Below are 16,255 nucleotides of genomic sequence, written 5' to 3'. Positions count from 1 at the left end.
TACAAAAGGGGTCAAAGTTGAGTTTGTGAAATTGTATTCATATTTATATCTATATTTATTAAGGACGTGGTAGCCAACAGGGCTTTTGGGCCTCCTCTAAAATGTCCGTGCTTCTTAAAACGACATTAACAAACTATGCTGATAACAAACAACCATGTACTTCCTTGTCATCAGATTCAAACAGTGGCATACTGTATGTTAAGATGAAATATTGTGTTCCCACCCACATAGACAAAAGTGGTTTGAACTCTCTCTAGACCGTTAACTCATTTAAAGTAAATTATAAGAAATCTTCAAGTGAAATGCATCCTGATGTCAATCACACAATGAGAGCATTGTTCTTTTTAACCCATTCACAAAATCAAAAGCTACAACTCCAGCCTTTGGTCTTAAAAGGACTCTGCCACACCGTCCTGTGGTTTTTCAATGAAAATGCTGTTCCAATTTATTCTAAAAGCCGCTTTTCTCATATTAGAAGCTTAAAGTGAAGAGAAAATGCTTCTGCTTATTTTGCAATTACGCTCTTTCCCCCCCCCCCCCCCCAGGAATTAATGAGATTAAGTCATAACTAAATAAGCTACCACAAATGTTAAGCTCAACGCTAAAAACCTTTTCTGAGGAAAACGGCATCCCTTTTTTTGGACTGTGTGAATTTGAAAGAATACAACTCACCAAGAATCGAGGCTCCTCTGTTGTGTTCATGCAGGTGCCACCATGCTGCCCGATGCTGCCGTTTTTTTCCCTCGCCGACTCTCACCACTGAAAAGAATGCCCCCTTTGCCCCCACCTAGGTGATGAGAAAGAATCAGTGGGATGAGCTTTATCTCAAACATGGATATGAAAAATATGACACAAAGCTTCCTTGAAAAATACATTCGTTAGGAAAACAAACGGAGAAGACTGAAAGATAGCCAAATGAGCTTCTACTATTCTGTAGATAACGGCATCAAAATCAACTAGCATCAACACACTGCTCACTGCCTCAGAGGCTTAGTCCTTCATTTGAAAGCAAAGTAAATCAGTGGATGAAATTCATTTCTAATATTAGCATGTTTTCCAACAATGCCCTTATTTATGTACTGTTGCAGAGAGCACTCAAAATAATACCTATGGCAGAAAGCACAAACAAATATGTCAGATTTGATGTGTTCATTTTGTCTTTTTTTCCCCCCTCTTCTTTTTTATGGTGGTGCATTGTGTCTCTCAAGCAACTCGTTTGCGTGTTTGTTTTACGCTCTCTTTTAATATTGCACACAATATGACAAAAGACCAAAGCTCTAAAATGTAGAGTAAGTCATCACTAGCACACTTCAGCTTCACCCATTTTCTTACTACTGTCGTTTGGAGAATATGTTCTAAAGATGCTCTGACAGGCAAGCATGTTCGCCGTATGAATTCACTTTGAGCCTGAACATGCTGACACCATAACTATCTCTTGTTCACATCTGCAGACTCGTGTTTGCAACAAAAAAAAAGAACCTGCAATATTGCGGCGCTACCCTGAGGTGAGGTCCAAGCTCAAAATAATCATCCAAGGTCAGTCTAACAGACTGCACTTTGTATCATGGTGGCATCCCCTTCGAGTCATTAGAAAAATATATCCTCAACGTTTCCTACTCATGAGGCCATATTTGCATAGAATTAACCTCTCAAAAGACATATTAAAGACAGGCCTTAAATCTGACGTGCCTTTGGAATAGCTTATGCGCATTTGCATAACGTTTGCCTCCTGCGCAGGTGATAAAGCAGCATTAAGCCTGGATTACTGTATTTGATTTAGTGAGTGTGTGCGCTTCTGTATGTGTATGTGTGTGTGTGTGCGTGTACACAATGAATATATACTTTATACTGTGTACCTGAATATGTGCAAACCAGAATCTGTTTTAGCTGTTGTGGCATGCCTCCCATATAGCCAGCAGGGTCAAAGAGAACGGTGTGCTGCGATGCCTGACTGCCATGTTACTCATGTGACCTCATGAAGGTACAAGTCCCTTCAAGCGGTATAATAAATCATCGCAGCCGGGGCTGGCCCACAACACCTGCGTCGGTGCACGCTCACACGCAGACACCCACTTTTTGATAACCAATAACACCATATATCAAAATAATGAAGTACAGTATGGAGACACAATATCGGGTCCCGTGACCCTTCGAGGTAGCAGGATGGACCAGTAGTCAGTGAGGTCATACCACAATGGAGAGCTTCTCTCTTAACCCCGTGGATGTGTATACACACTGAAGTATCATTTAGCACATGGAACAGTTAGTCTGACAAAGAAACGCTTAAAAAAAACAACATTCCTCTGAAGTAAATGGTTCTACTCGCAACGGACCGCACACCTGGCAACATCTATGCCTCAAAACAGAGGACAGATTGAAGGGAAATCTATCCCTGAGGGTTGATTAAGAATACTCTTCATACAATATAAAGCTAGCCCAACTCTGAGAGCCATAATTCAACACAGCAGAAATGCACTACGGTTTGTGGCACTCAATCTTGTTCCCAATTATAAATGGCCTTTGCTGTAAAGAGACAGCATTTTTCACCGTTAACGGGTCACTTCTCATTTATTGTAAGCAGTTTTAGGTAGAAGTAGACTTTGGAAAGTTTTTGGCTGCTGGACCCGTTGCTATTCTAAACGGGGTCACCTGCTACTGCTGTGAATTCTGCTTGATGTAACACAGCTCCATCTGAGCGGTGTAGGGCACCTGCGTACCTACCGTTCTCTGCAAAATGCACGACAATGTCATTTAACAAGTGTCTTCACGACTTCTCCTCTGAGAAGAAACACCAGATTCAATTTAAATTCAACACCCTAATGGTTGTTAAACAGGACATTCAAATGGCCTCCAGCAGACTATGTGATAGTGACAATTTTGCCGCTGTCATTAACAATACTTCAGGCGCAAAGTTATTCTAACTCACTTGTCTGTACTTAACTGTTTCCGTCTTTCCTTCCCACTGAAGCTGCATTTGTCGCTGTCATCTTTAATCTAAATCACTTTGCCACCTGAGCCTCCAACACATTTTTTTGCAAATGTTCTCAGTAATTGCCACAAGGGACAAGAGGGCATCGTATGGATGAAATGCTGTGATTAAAAAGCGCCATTTTGCCTCCTGGCGTTTACACTCACCTATTTAACACACTCGGGAATATATGTCAGGGCTGCCGGTAAAAAAATAAGAGATAAACGGAAAGCAGTGTCCCAATAACGAGACACTGGGCTGGAACAGCCCTGCCATAATTTGATCTCAAAATAGCAGGTGCATTTGATACAGTACATTGGGAATCCTATGGACATGTAGAATGTAATGTGTTGACTTATGCGTGCCAGGGAACGGCAACTTACAGCAACACAAACACTCCAATTATCGGCTGCACTCGGAAGTCCTTCGGGGGAAACCACAGCGCTGCTCATTGATCTGAAAACCAGCACTGTGATAAAGGGTAACTCTGGTTCCAGAGGACATCAGCTGTGCTTCTAATGATCCCAACGTGAACACCATTATGATGATGATAACGATGAGTAGAAGACATACTGATTTGTTGTAAGTGTAGTTGTGAGTGCAGTGCAAAGTGACACTTTATTTGTGACGATCCAGCAAAAGGCGCTCTAGTGACGATATTATTTCGATAAATGATTCGGTGTGTTTACGTTGACGTCACACGCTGTAACTCTCTTATTGCGGTTGTAGCCGCTTTGTGCTTGCATGTGTGCTTAGGCCTCCGCGGAGTGCTTAAAGCACTTGACAGTCGTCTAAATGCAGTGAGAAATTGGAATGGGTGTCTCATCCACACAGTCCCCATGTGGAAACGGATCTCTTGTAAAAACAGTCGAGCAGCAGCAGTAGAGATTCCTGTATTCCTCCAGAGGGCACCATTAGCATGCTTTATGTGTGTCACTATGCTGTACAGAGCAATGCCAGTGATATTTCAAGCAATTTAGTCCAGTACAGTGGTCAAACAACAACCCGTGCAGTAGGCATACTGTGGATATGTAAATGTCTGTGAGGAGATTGATGGTCAGTTTTTTTAAAAATGCGATTATAAAAAGGCAATTGACTGCATAATACTGTTAACATAGGGAGTGAAAAGGGCATTTTCTGTTGTACAATTTGTAGAAACATCGAGTCTGGTTCAAAAAGAGGAAATCAACCTTAACTTGTTTGCCAAGCTTGAGATTTATTTCCTATCAAAAAATAAAAGCCAGGCAGTCAAGCCAAACTAATTTCCAGTGACTGGACTTATTTCATAAACGGATCATGTGTTCTTTTCATACATTCGTCTATACTAACAACGTTTAGTTGTTTGACCCTTAATTTGATTTATATGGGTTGACAATATTATCTTGTTGATTTCTTTCTGTGGCTGCATTGACATTTGAACATTGAAAACTGGATTTCCATCGGAGATTGTCATAGATGGAGTACTTTATTGAATAATACAATTTCAAGGAAGGTTTTTTTTTTTGTTTGTGTCTTACCCGTTTGGAATAATGATTTGCGATTGCTGCCTCGGACCAGAGTGATGAAAGAAGAGAACTCCTCAGAATCTCCCTGGAGGGAAAGAGAAACAGAGAGGTCAGGGGGCCGTCATGCTGGAGTGTATTGTATGTTTGTCCATTCACAACCAAACACTTGGATCATTGTACTGTAGAGTTGCGTACTTAATCACATGTTGAGACGTATGGAGACGAACATACCCTGTGACCACTATGCGTTGCTGTGTTATCAGCATCGCCCCATTAGGTTTTGCCTCATGTGCTTTAAAGGAGGTGATTCTCCGTTGTGCATAATGAGAGCTGCTAAAAATAGACCCCCGCATGAGCGCTGACAGTGTCTCCACCACATACTGAAGACAGGATGTTTGGATATGTCTGCTTCTAAGTAATCATTTCTGACAGTGACTCTCTCTCATGCCCCCTTAGTTATGTGCAAGAAAGCATGAATATGCGCTTGACATACAGGCACACACTTATACACGTACACGCCGAGTGTGAACCATGCAGTGCTCATACATGGAACCTAAATTTATTTAGTCAACGGCTGGGTTCAGATTAATGACTGAAATATAATAAGGTGGCAAGGGACCCTAAATGATGTCCAAGGAGCACAGAGGTTCTCCTCATTCTCGAAAAACACACAGACAAGCTTTGACAAACACACACACACATCAATATTAACGCTCCCCCATGTTTGCCTCATGCATTTCCAAGAACAGAGCGAGGCTCCCTTAACGGAAAAGGAGCACATGCTTACATTTATTTTGAACTATAGCCTCAAACGTCACAGCGGCGCCAGTGATCGACGGATCTCCGCCTGTGTTTGTCTTGCATGACAATAACACTGATAATTGGATGTTGGACACCATTGCACACACTCCGTCTCCCATCGGCTGCCTCCATGCAGTATTTCTGCATCTTCAAAGCACTACTGATGTGAATCTGGCTTGGCTTTTTTTGCATCTGTAATCCCACTTCACCCTTTTCTCTACTTCGCCTACGCACTTGATATGCAAAAAACACATGTTTACTTTCGAGATCAAAGTTTCTTTCTCCCTCCCCTTCTTCATTCTAAAAATGGACTTCTTTCATTATGCAAGCCAACAAAGAGCAGCGTCTGCTCACGCAGCCCATTCCAAGCATACTGATTAATTAGCTTGTATAATTAGCTCAATGATTTAGAGAAACACGGCCATGGCCACCCAAGAAGCTATGCTAATGGACCCTGTCCATAGCAATTAAAATGCCCATAACTTAACAACAGTGGATTGAATGTCCAGATAACCATTGTGGAAAAAAAGTGTTTGCAGTAATCGATGTGATATCATATTGGCTGGTGTTTTGTTAATAAACACTGTTGTACTTGAGATTGTGTTGCAAGTCACGTGTTTGTAGTAAATACGATTTTCCAGAAGTGCCGACACCACTGGAAGACTGAGGGCTAATTGAGTGTTTTTTTTTTTTTTTTTTTACTTTGACGATTAACTTTGATGCCGGCGACACATTCACTGCACTAAGACTTTAAATGTGATGTAAGATGCTGAAACATGTGAAATCTGCGTTCAGTGTCACAAGGAGCAAAGTTATATTCCATCCATTTGTTATGCCATTCTATGTCTTCTGACCGCCAGTTAACTCCACCTCTGTGTGAGCGCATACTGTGAAGCGCACACGTTAGGACGTTCACTTGTGGACTTTGCAGATTCCATAAAATGTGAGTCAAACCAGGCAGTATCTCCGCTCTCTGACAGTAGCATCAGCATTCCCGGCTGCACTTCAGACATAAATCGGCTGTTTATGACCTTCCCATGAACGGTAACCGACAGAGACACCAGCTCCACTCGTAAAACCACAAGAAAGTTGATGTGGAGGTGAAGATATTACTTATCCATGGACAACTTCTAAATAGCCAGTCAAGTGGGAGCTGTTTCAAAAAAATACAATAAATACATTTAGTTTTTTTGTGCTCTGATTGAATCCTTGGAAGATCACACCCAGTCATTAATGACTTGTAATTTACAACACACTTTGCTGCTGACCGAGCATGGGAGTCATGGCGCCATCGTGCTTGTATGGACAGCATAGGAAATGGCCTGTGGAGGGCTATTTTCATATTTATTGCTCGACCACTATAAAACCAGCCTCAGGCCTGTGACTAAAATTGGCAGTTTGATACTGTAGCAATGTCAACTAAAACCCTGTCCAGTCACAAATAGCACCTGGTATTGAATATTGAATACTTATACAAGTTGGGATAGAACCGAAGTGGTCCATTGCATACTTTTGAAGCAATAATGTGACAAAATAGAGTGTCAACCACGCAATTGCAGCCTGATCACGCACATCATACAATATTCATTATGACAATATTTCATGAAGTCTGAGTGTTATGGCTAACTGGTCGGCAAACATTCAACTATTTACACACCCTGCCGACTCCAGGAAACGTCAGCATTGATTCAGAGTCGTCTTTCTGAGCATCCCGGTGCATGAGAATCTAATCTTCCAAATCATTTTATTCCAGTTTTGGCCTCACCAACTCTTCAGCTGCCAAATGTCCACACTCTAAGACGCTAAAAGACTCTGTAGAGCAGAAGGAAGCTGGAGAGTCAGATTCTAATTTGCTGTGGGTTCCTCCCTACAAGGGACACCTTTCAGAACACTCTGCAGTCATTAGACAGATTGCTCACATACACATATATATTGAGCAGCTTTGACACCAATTGTTAGACAGTTGCTTGATTAAAGTTTGAGTCAAAAGAGGAGGAAAAGACTTCAGCGCTGACACAGCGTGGCATTTTAATAACAGCGAGGATCCCATCTGTTAAATCATTTCCAGGAACATGAGGGAAGAGGTGGAACAAAACTCTTCAGACAGCAACTCTTACATCACGCAGTAGCTAAGTACAGATCGGCTGCTAGCCTGCTACTTGTTTCAAGTGTTACAATTTACTGAGTAATTAAGTTACTGAAGTAATACAAAAATATCAGTATCAAACAACACTACTGTAGGATTCCAAAACTGATGCCTTTTGCAAATTTTTTCAGCAGTTCCAATCGATCGCCATCCCCCTGAAAGCCTCTGTAATGCATCGATGTTAGGCAAATGTGTCGTTAGGGTTCACGGCACTCCCAAACACATTAATCGCCACACAGGGTTGATAACCAGCCAGTTTGTGTCTGCGTCTGAATGTAGCCAGCAGGTGCGATGCTTTTCGCTTGTGTGAGCTGAACATCACAGTCCCGCGTTTGACACCATTGTGTCAAAAACTCTGTGCTCAGCTCGTCAGCTCTGGTGCGCTGTGCCGAAACAAGCCAGCTAAAAATGAGCACTTGGGAAGTGATCTGCCTTTCGCTTCTCTCTCTCTCTCTCTCTCTCTCTCTCTCTCTCTCTCTCTCTCTCTCTCTCTCTCTCTCTCTCTGTGTACCAACAGCTGCCTCAGTGGAAACAGGGTAGCATCACTGTCAGACGCAGATGGAATTAGTTATGTGGTGCATCATATGTCTGTTCAGAATTGGCGTCATGCAGCCCAAAAAGAGATATGCTTTGGGTTGGGGGAGGTTTGGTATTTTAGACACATTTGCATAAGTTTGCAGTTGTCAGGCTGCTGTTGACGCGATATCACATTTGCCATGTGAGCTGTCTCAGTGAGAAATGTTCCCATCCAAACTCAAAGATACAAATTCGAAAAAAATCCCTTTCTGCAGCGGTAGCTTTAACGTAAGACTTATGTGCATATTTTAGCACTTTGTTGCTTAAACTTAATGTAATTGCTAATCCTTTATGAAACAGCCAGATTTGTATCCTCTGCATATAAGTACTTTTGACAATTTTTAAGCCAACCAAATGTTCTCATCCATGTTTCTCACAGAATGACGAATGTGGAATGTGGTGAAGAATCGGTGAGTACAGCCCTCCTTCCCTTGTCTGCAAAGCCCTCTTATCAGCAAAGTTTTGTATCGTGCTGGAAACTTTCCATCATGCTGAAACTGCTCCTCCCTAAAGGCTATCATAATCTGCTCAGCGTGCATAACGTTAATCGTTCAAATATCTCATCAACACAACAGGATGAGCATGCTGTCAGTGCAAAGAGGGGAAGTGAGTGAGCTAATGTGTAGTAGGCAGCAAGGTATACGGTGGAAAAGGGGGAAGGGCTTAAGCAGGGCAAGATGAAGACGCAGAGAGGGTAAAGGGTGAATGATCGGATGAGATGACGAAGGAGGACGGGAAGAGGGAAAACACATTACGGCTAAAGTGGGAGAATTACATGAAGAGAACGGAAAGGAGGGCAGCTCCTCCTAGGAAACTCTACGCCTCTCTGTTCACTCCCTTTTTTTTTTCCAGTCAGCTTTGGAGAAGATGATAGCATTGATCATCTTCTGAAAAAGACCGCTTTCCCTGTCACCGTATCACCTCACGTCATTAAGATGACTGGTTGAGTTGCCTTAAATGGTTTCTCACGTGCCAGGCAAAGGCAAGCTGTCGGATCGCCCTCCACATTCTTGCCTCCCTTCATTTGCTGACAAACCTGAGAATGCTTAAGTGTCTGTCATATTGATTTTCAGCCGTCTGCTGTTATAAGATCAGATTTAACGAACGAGGGGGGGATCTACTCAAAATTGTGTTGAATTGTGACCCGTCCAAACGCAGCGGGCATATTCGCACGGATTGAGATTCTGTTGGAAATGGAAACACATGTTCATCAATCAAAACCAGATAATTCCATTACATGCATTGCCTCCCTGACAGATAGTCTATTTCTATTGTCCTGATACATTACTTCTTCGAGGCTCACACCCCCAGGTTTCCCTAAGGAGGTCCCATCTCAAATCTCTGGGAGAACGGATGAAGTAAATAGATTTTGTTCTCCAGATCGCTCACATTTCCTGCTCTATAAATCCACTTGTCGTCGCATAAATCTTTGGGAAGTTGGGGCCGCCCTGTGCCTCTGCTTATTAGCCAGCCAGGGATCAATTTATCACCTTTGAGGACAAAGAATGGAGGCGTTTGGGGATTCTCTCTATCCCTTTGATTTATGGAGTCGGAGGAGAGGCAGGGCATTTTTGGGTCATGCAAATTCTTCTCGGCACAAGTGCCTGCCCCCCCTGCCTCCTCTTTGTGCTGAATCTATTTCTATGACAGTGAGAGCAAGACTGGAATCTCTAAGTAAATCGGGTGCTCGGAGTGTGAATGAGAAGTTAAGCTTGTTCAAGTAAGTGGTAATGATGGCGCTGCGTAAATGCTAGCACCATGTATCAAAGGGAATCATCCACTTTCAGTGATGGCTGAAATAAGGGGTGTTGGATTCCACTGAACTTCCCTCAAACAGACTCGCAGCCACAGCACAGACCTTTCACGCAGTTCAGATTCTTCACCACTAGGCCGTGCTATTGGTCCAGCAAATTCTCCCTCCGCTCTTGTGACCTATTTTTTTCCATAACAAAAAAGAAAAAGCCGCAGGAATTGTGGCTGCCCCACCTTACCTCCGCTAAGTGGCTACCTCGTCTTGGCGGATGAACTACAGTGCCAGGCTGCTGCTCTACAACTCCTTCATTTGTAATTGTCCTCATGTAAATGATGGGCTGGCCATGGGGGCTTGTGGGAAATGTATTTCTCTCTAGTAGTAGTGTTGCTGGCTTTGCATAGCGGTTACAGGGCAGGTTTGAATCATTGCATCACGCATTGTTTGGTACAAGTGTGATGATATCAGGTTGAATCACACTGGATTCAAAAAAGCAGGGGATGGGAAGAGGAGGCTAAATAAAATGCACTTGTAAGTATGTAAGTAAGTATGTAAGTTGTGTGCATGAGCCATGAGTGTGTGTTTGGACAACTGACATAGATACATGTCTTACCACACACTCAGAGTCTCTTTGTGTTTGGCAGCTTTTCTCTAGTTTTGAATTCTACAATGCCCTCTGCATCACATGCATTTAGGAATCATCCCAGACTCTTTTTGTGTTTGTATACATCTTAACTACAAGTTGTGTGCAGGCACAAGTTCACAAGTCACTCGCCACTGTCTTGGCTCTCGTCCACGCTCAATCCCTCCTCATAACAAATGAACCCCCACCGGCCAGCAGATTTCTCTACCGCTCACCAGTACCGCCACATCTTTATCATCTTCTCCCCCATCCCTCTCACTTCCTCTCCCTTTTTCCTTCTTCTACCTTGTTCAGGCACACTCGAGCCTCTTTTTTTTTTTTTTTTTTGTGTGGCAGAGAGCACAAGACTCGCCGTTTGCTGAGTGGGCAGCGGGGAGCGGAGGAGGAAAGAAGAGAAATGGAAAGAAAGACGCAGAAGGAGGAGGGAGGAAGAGAATTATCTAACAGGATTAAAGGAGAACAACGGAGTTGGGGCCGCCCTGTGCCTCTGCTTATTAGCCAGCCAGGGATCAATTTATCACCTTTGAGGACAAAGAATGGAGGCGTTTGGGGATTCTCTCTATCCCTTTGATTTATGGAGTCGGAGGAGAGGCAGGGCATTTTTGGGTCATGCAAATTCTTCTCGGCACAAGTGCCTGCCCCCCCTGCCTCCTCTTTGTGCTGAATCTATTTCTATGACAGTGAGAGCAAGACTGGAATCTCTAAGTAAATCGGGTGCTCGGAGTGTGAATGAGAAGTTAAGCTTGTTCAAGTAAGTGGTAATGATGGCGCTGCGTAAATGCTAGCACCATGTATCAAAGGGAATCATCCACTTTCAGTGATGGCTGAAATAAGGGGTGTTGGATTCCACTGAACTTCCCTCAAACAGACTCGCAGCCACAGCACAGACCTTTCACGCAGTTCAGATTCTTCACCACTAGGCCGTGCTATTGGTCCAGCAAATTCTCCCTCCGCTCTTGTGACCTATTTTTTTCCATAACAAAAAAGAAAAAGCCGCAGGAATTGTGGCTGCCCCACCTTACCTCCGCTAAGTGGCTACCTCGTCTTGGCGGATGAACTACAGTGCCAGGCTGCTGCTCTACAACTCCTTCATTTGTAATTGTCCTCATGTAAATGATGGGCTGGCCATGGGGGCTTGTGGGAAATGTATTTCTCTCTAGTAGTAGTGTTGCTGGCTTTGCATAGCGGTTACAGGGCAGGTTTGAATCATTGCATCACGCATTGTTTGGTACAAGTGTGATGATATCAGGTTGAATCACACTGGATTCAAAAAAGCAGGGGATGGGAAGAGGAGGCTAAATAAAATGCACTTGTAAGTATGTAAGTAAGTATGTAAGTTGTGTGCATGAGCCATGAGTGTGTGTTTGGACAACTGACATAGATACATGTCTTACCACACACTCAGAGTCTCTTTGTGTTTGGCAGCTTTTCTCTAGTTTTGAATTCTACAATGCCCTCTGCATCACATGCATTTAGGAATCATCCCAGACTCTTTTTGTGTTTGTATACATCTTAACTACAAGTTGTGTGCAGGCACAAGTTCACAAGTCACTCGCCACTGTCTTGGCTCTCGTCCACGCTCAATCCCTCCTCATAACAAATGAACCCCCACCGGCCAGCAGATTTCTCTACCGCTCACCAGTACCGCCACATCTTTATCATCTTCTCCCCCATCCCTCTCACTTCCTCTCCCTTTTTCCTTCTTCTACCTTGTTCAGGCACACTCGAGCCTCTTTTTTTTTTTTTTTTTTGTGTGGCAGAGAGCACAAGACTCGCCGTTTGCTGAGTGGGCAGCGGGGAGCGGAGGAGGAAAGAAGAGAAATGGAAAGAAAGACGCAGAAGGAGGAGGGAGGAAGAGAATTATCTAACAGGATTAAAGGAGAACAACGGAATGGAGAGCACTTAAAATACTCATGACATGAGCCCTCTTGCAAAAAGGAGGGGATGAGTAACAATGGCTGAATCACTCTTGAGGCTCTCTCTCTCTACACAATATGCTTTCTCTCTCCTTATTCCTCCCTCTCTCCATTACAACCTATGCCTCTCTTTCTCTCTCCTTCTATCTTCCCCTTCGGCCTCATTTTGACTTCCTGTCCATGCGATTTGATGGATCTCACAGGAGTCGTGTTAATAATGAGAGAGAGAGAGAGAGAGAGAGAGAGAGAGAGTGCCTTTAATTAACCAATGGAAGAAAGGGTATTCAATTGAGATGGAATGACGAGAGCTTCCGCCGGCATTGACTGTAAGCCTTGGGTAGATCTTGTTTGATAGAAGGGGAGGAGATGGATGGGGGAGGGAAATCAGGAGGGAGAACGGGTAGAGATGAGAATGAGATGATCAGGAGGTGCAAAGACGTATACCAGGTTTCAGAAGGGGATCGGGTGAGACAAAGCAAAAATGAATGATAGGCAGATTTACTGCAAGATTAAAACAAAGAAAATCAGAGATTTGTCAAAAGGCAGAACAATCTTTAGCCTAGGGCTTTGAGAATAGAAGATGAAGTATGTCCTGTCAAGAATTGGGCTGAGAACGACTGCTTGGCCCGCCTCTGTCCCAAACCAGGAAGGGAGAGATGAGATCAAATGATTTCACAGCAAGGCCAAACAAATGCCTTAGTTACCTTTACCGGTCTGTTACACACAAGTGTTTGTTTATTGAGATGTCGAAAGCAAATGGGAACAAATAGCCTTCCTCTCACCCCCACCGTACCGGAATCAGAAAGGTGGAACAACATGACAAATTTCCTCCAGGCGGATCGAACTTCCGGGAGAGAATAGCACTTCAAACGATCAGCGTGCCTCGCCAGCTTCCCTGCCCGTCTGACTCACGAAGATATCAGCCGGCTGGCACACACACACACACACACACACACACACACACACACACACAGACACGCTCCCTTGCACACAGGTGTGGGAGCACACAGGATTTCGCACACAAGTACATTTTAAGTACACACAAGCCCTCTTCTGCTGTACTCCTCAAACGTATACTATCCCTCACCCAAGACACAAACACTGAAGCATCCTCCACCTCTTGTTAAAATACGGCACACTTACACTTTGCTTAAAACTTTACAATCGCCGACATTTTGAGCAGATTTTTAATGCGGCAAACTAATGTGTTTACACTCTCTATAAAAAGATTCCACTTGGCGCATAATATCTGTGGATAAGGTCTCTGGAGTTGCCGTTGCCTCTCTTTTTATATATCACATAACAAACATGTGCCGGCAGTGGGAGAGGGACTCTCCAGCCTTTGTAAATAGGACAACATTTGAATATTTTACTCATGGCTTGTGCTTATTGGGCATTCATTCCTTTAGAATTATTGCTTCTTCTAAAATGGAGAGAGGAAAGTAAATGCATATATAAGAAAACTAAATAAAATAAGACTGTGAGTGTGTACGTGTGAGTGCTTCTGTATGCACACACAGTGTATTCTGACCTTTTTCTCCGCAAGAGATATTGCATCCTTGACGGTTATGCAAGGGACGGATTTTAATGACAGTAAGATCATGGCAGTATGCACAAAATAATGACGACTTGGCTGCCTTGGTAAATTGACTGAGAGATTTCGCTTTCGGTGCTAACTCTCCAAAGAGAAGACTTAAGGAGCTTCTGGGATTTGAAAGTGAAAAGATAAAGGCTCTGTTACACCGGGGATCTGCGAGTGCCTCAATATTCAGCTCTGCGCCATGACAAGAATCATTAGGCTAGAAAAAAACCCGATGGAATAACTCAAAGGCATAATCAGTTGTTTACAATGGCAGGGGAGAGGGAGGGTGATAGAGGAGGAAGGAGACGGAACGAAACCTTCACAGATGAAGGAGGGCTTGAAAAAAAAAAAAAAAGAAACCTCAGTGACCAGACGGCGCTCTGACATATTCTGAATCCTCGCTGACACACTCCTGATGTGTGACAGCCAGCGACAGATGGGAAAAGCAGAGAGAAGAAGTAAATGTAAAGGTGACGGCAAAGATGGATAGAGGAATATGAGAAGTGGTTGAGGGGAAGGATTGAAGAAAAGCTGGGAGAGTAAAGTGGAATGAGAAGCAGAAAATGGACAGAATGTCCTGAGAACTCTTTGAAGTTCACTCAGGTGCCCTTTAGCAAGGCACTCCGACTGCTCGAAGCTGCTCGGTGGCAAACAGTACAGTGCTGGGACAACTCCCAGGTGGGAATGAGTGTGACCTTTTCTCTCTCTTTGCAACTATTCCCCGAGGCTGTTCCTGTAAATAAGAATGTGTTCTTAGTCAACATGCCTTGTCTGATAAAGGATTACGCTTTAAAGAGAGCAGCGAGGGAAGCGAGAGGGATGGAGAGCAATGGAGTGAAGAAAACAGCAGCAGAATAAAAAGGACACCGAGAAAGTCACAAATGAGAAGAGGTTGCTCTAGCTTGAGATAGAGGAAGCAACATTTACATCTGAGAATACGGTGAGGTCAAAGACACCGTGCCGACCATGAGCGCAGCTGATCTGAGACCTGTGACTGACTGACGAGCATTACCATACACTTGGCAATGATTGACAGAATACTAAAGAGAAAGTCACGTCACTGGGAGGGGGGGGGGAGTGAAGGAGGAAAGCAGGGAGGGAGAGACAAAGCATTGAGAGGCAGCGCTGGGATGGAGGACAGAATATTAAAGTGCGGAGTGTAAACGTAAAGTGGTACAGCGAGACAGAAACACAGCCAGAGAAAGAGATGCGGTCAGGAAGAAAACAGGGAACTGTGAATGAATATTAGGGAGAGGGCTATTCACCTGGTGTTGATATGGATGAAGGTGGGAAGGAGGGGGGGGGGGGTAGTTGGGGAGAGAGCAGACAGTCTAAAAGTGGAGGAGAGTGTGCAAGCGAGAGATAGGGGCTCTAACTCTCCTCTGGGAAGGTCTGAAAAAAAAATGCGAAAGACAGGTGAGATAGAGAGAGAGTGAATGGGAGCGAACATAAGGAGAAATGTGGAATAAAAGAAAAGGAGAGAGCCGAAGAAAAATTTCGGAAGTGGAGCCGAGATAAAAACAGAGAAGGAGACAGAAGGAGAGACATTCCGAACAAGTCCAAACTATTGCGCCAGAACACACTTATCTCCCAAAGTGCCGACAGTACATTATCGCCACTGGCACTGAAAACAGCCTGAATCATCAATAAATGAAATCTGGCGCAGGTAAACACAACGCAGTGTTTCAAGCACAGAGGTATCAGTGCTGACAAAGGGAGCAGGCTGGTGAGAGGATACGGCCGTGAGGACGATTCCTCATTATCTGCCGTGTGTCAGTTATTAACGCGGTGTCCATTCGAACATCTAATTAATGCAGGCAGCCAAATGCCAAACCTGATGAAATACCGCGATGAGGGATTAGCTGAAATAACAAACACTCTGACCGGCATAACTTTGTCTCCCTGATTAGGCGGCAGAGAGAGGAGGGGAGACACATTTCTGGTCCCTCTTCCCCTTTTTTTTCCTCCCTCTCTTTCTCCACCTACCTCCACTTTCACTGTCCTTAATGAAGACTTTTTCCTTCTGCCATGTGCCCCCATTCTCGCAGCTTCCCTCCCCTAAGTCGCTGAGTGCTGTCCTAATTCCATTCTGATAGATGGAGAGGGGAAGAGGCTCATTAAAAATGGCTTTGCTGATTGTGCTGCTCCTGTTCCTTATAGTCAAGAGGCATGTGTGTGTGTGTGTGTGTGTGTGTGTGTGTGTGTGCGTGTGTGTACTTGGTCAAGTTTCTTTCTTTTTGTCTTTTTCCAGCTGCTGTTAGGTGGAGTGGTGAGGTGTATTCAGCATGAGGGATAAGGGGACATGTTATTCAGAATTTCTTTTCTGCAAAGTTTGGCACCAGAGATTTACCCACACATCCATTTTACA

General features: G+C 43.9%; 1 protein-coding gene across 14 annotated transcripts in view; it reads right to left on the bottom strand.

The window, feature by feature from the left end:
• The window catches only part of LOC142971806 (receptor-type tyrosine-protein phosphatase delta), a 343,430-nt gene that overhangs the window by 199,829 nt on the left and 127,346 nt on the right, over window positions 1–16,255 (bottom strand). For all 14 annotated transcript variants that reach the window (XM_076112487.1, XM_076112472.1, XM_076112479.1 and 11 more), the window contains 2 exons: window positions 4,486–4,558; window positions 673–787 (listed from right to left, as the gene is read on the bottom strand). The gene's annotated coding sequence lies outside the window, so the exon portion shown is untranslated. The remainder of the gene's footprint in view (window positions 1–672; window positions 788–4,485; window positions 4,559–16,255) is intronic.

The sequence above is a fragment of the Anarhichas minor genome, unplaced genomic scaffold (genome assembly GCF_050575085.1).
Source record: "Anarhichas minor isolate MPS153535 unplaced genomic scaffold, ASM5057508v1 ptg000049l, whole genome shotgun sequence".
Lineage (NCBI taxonomy): Eukaryota > Metazoa > Chordata > Actinopteri > Perciformes > Anarhichadidae > Anarhichas > Anarhichas minor.
This window is presented reverse-complemented; position numbering and strand designations above follow the sequence as displayed.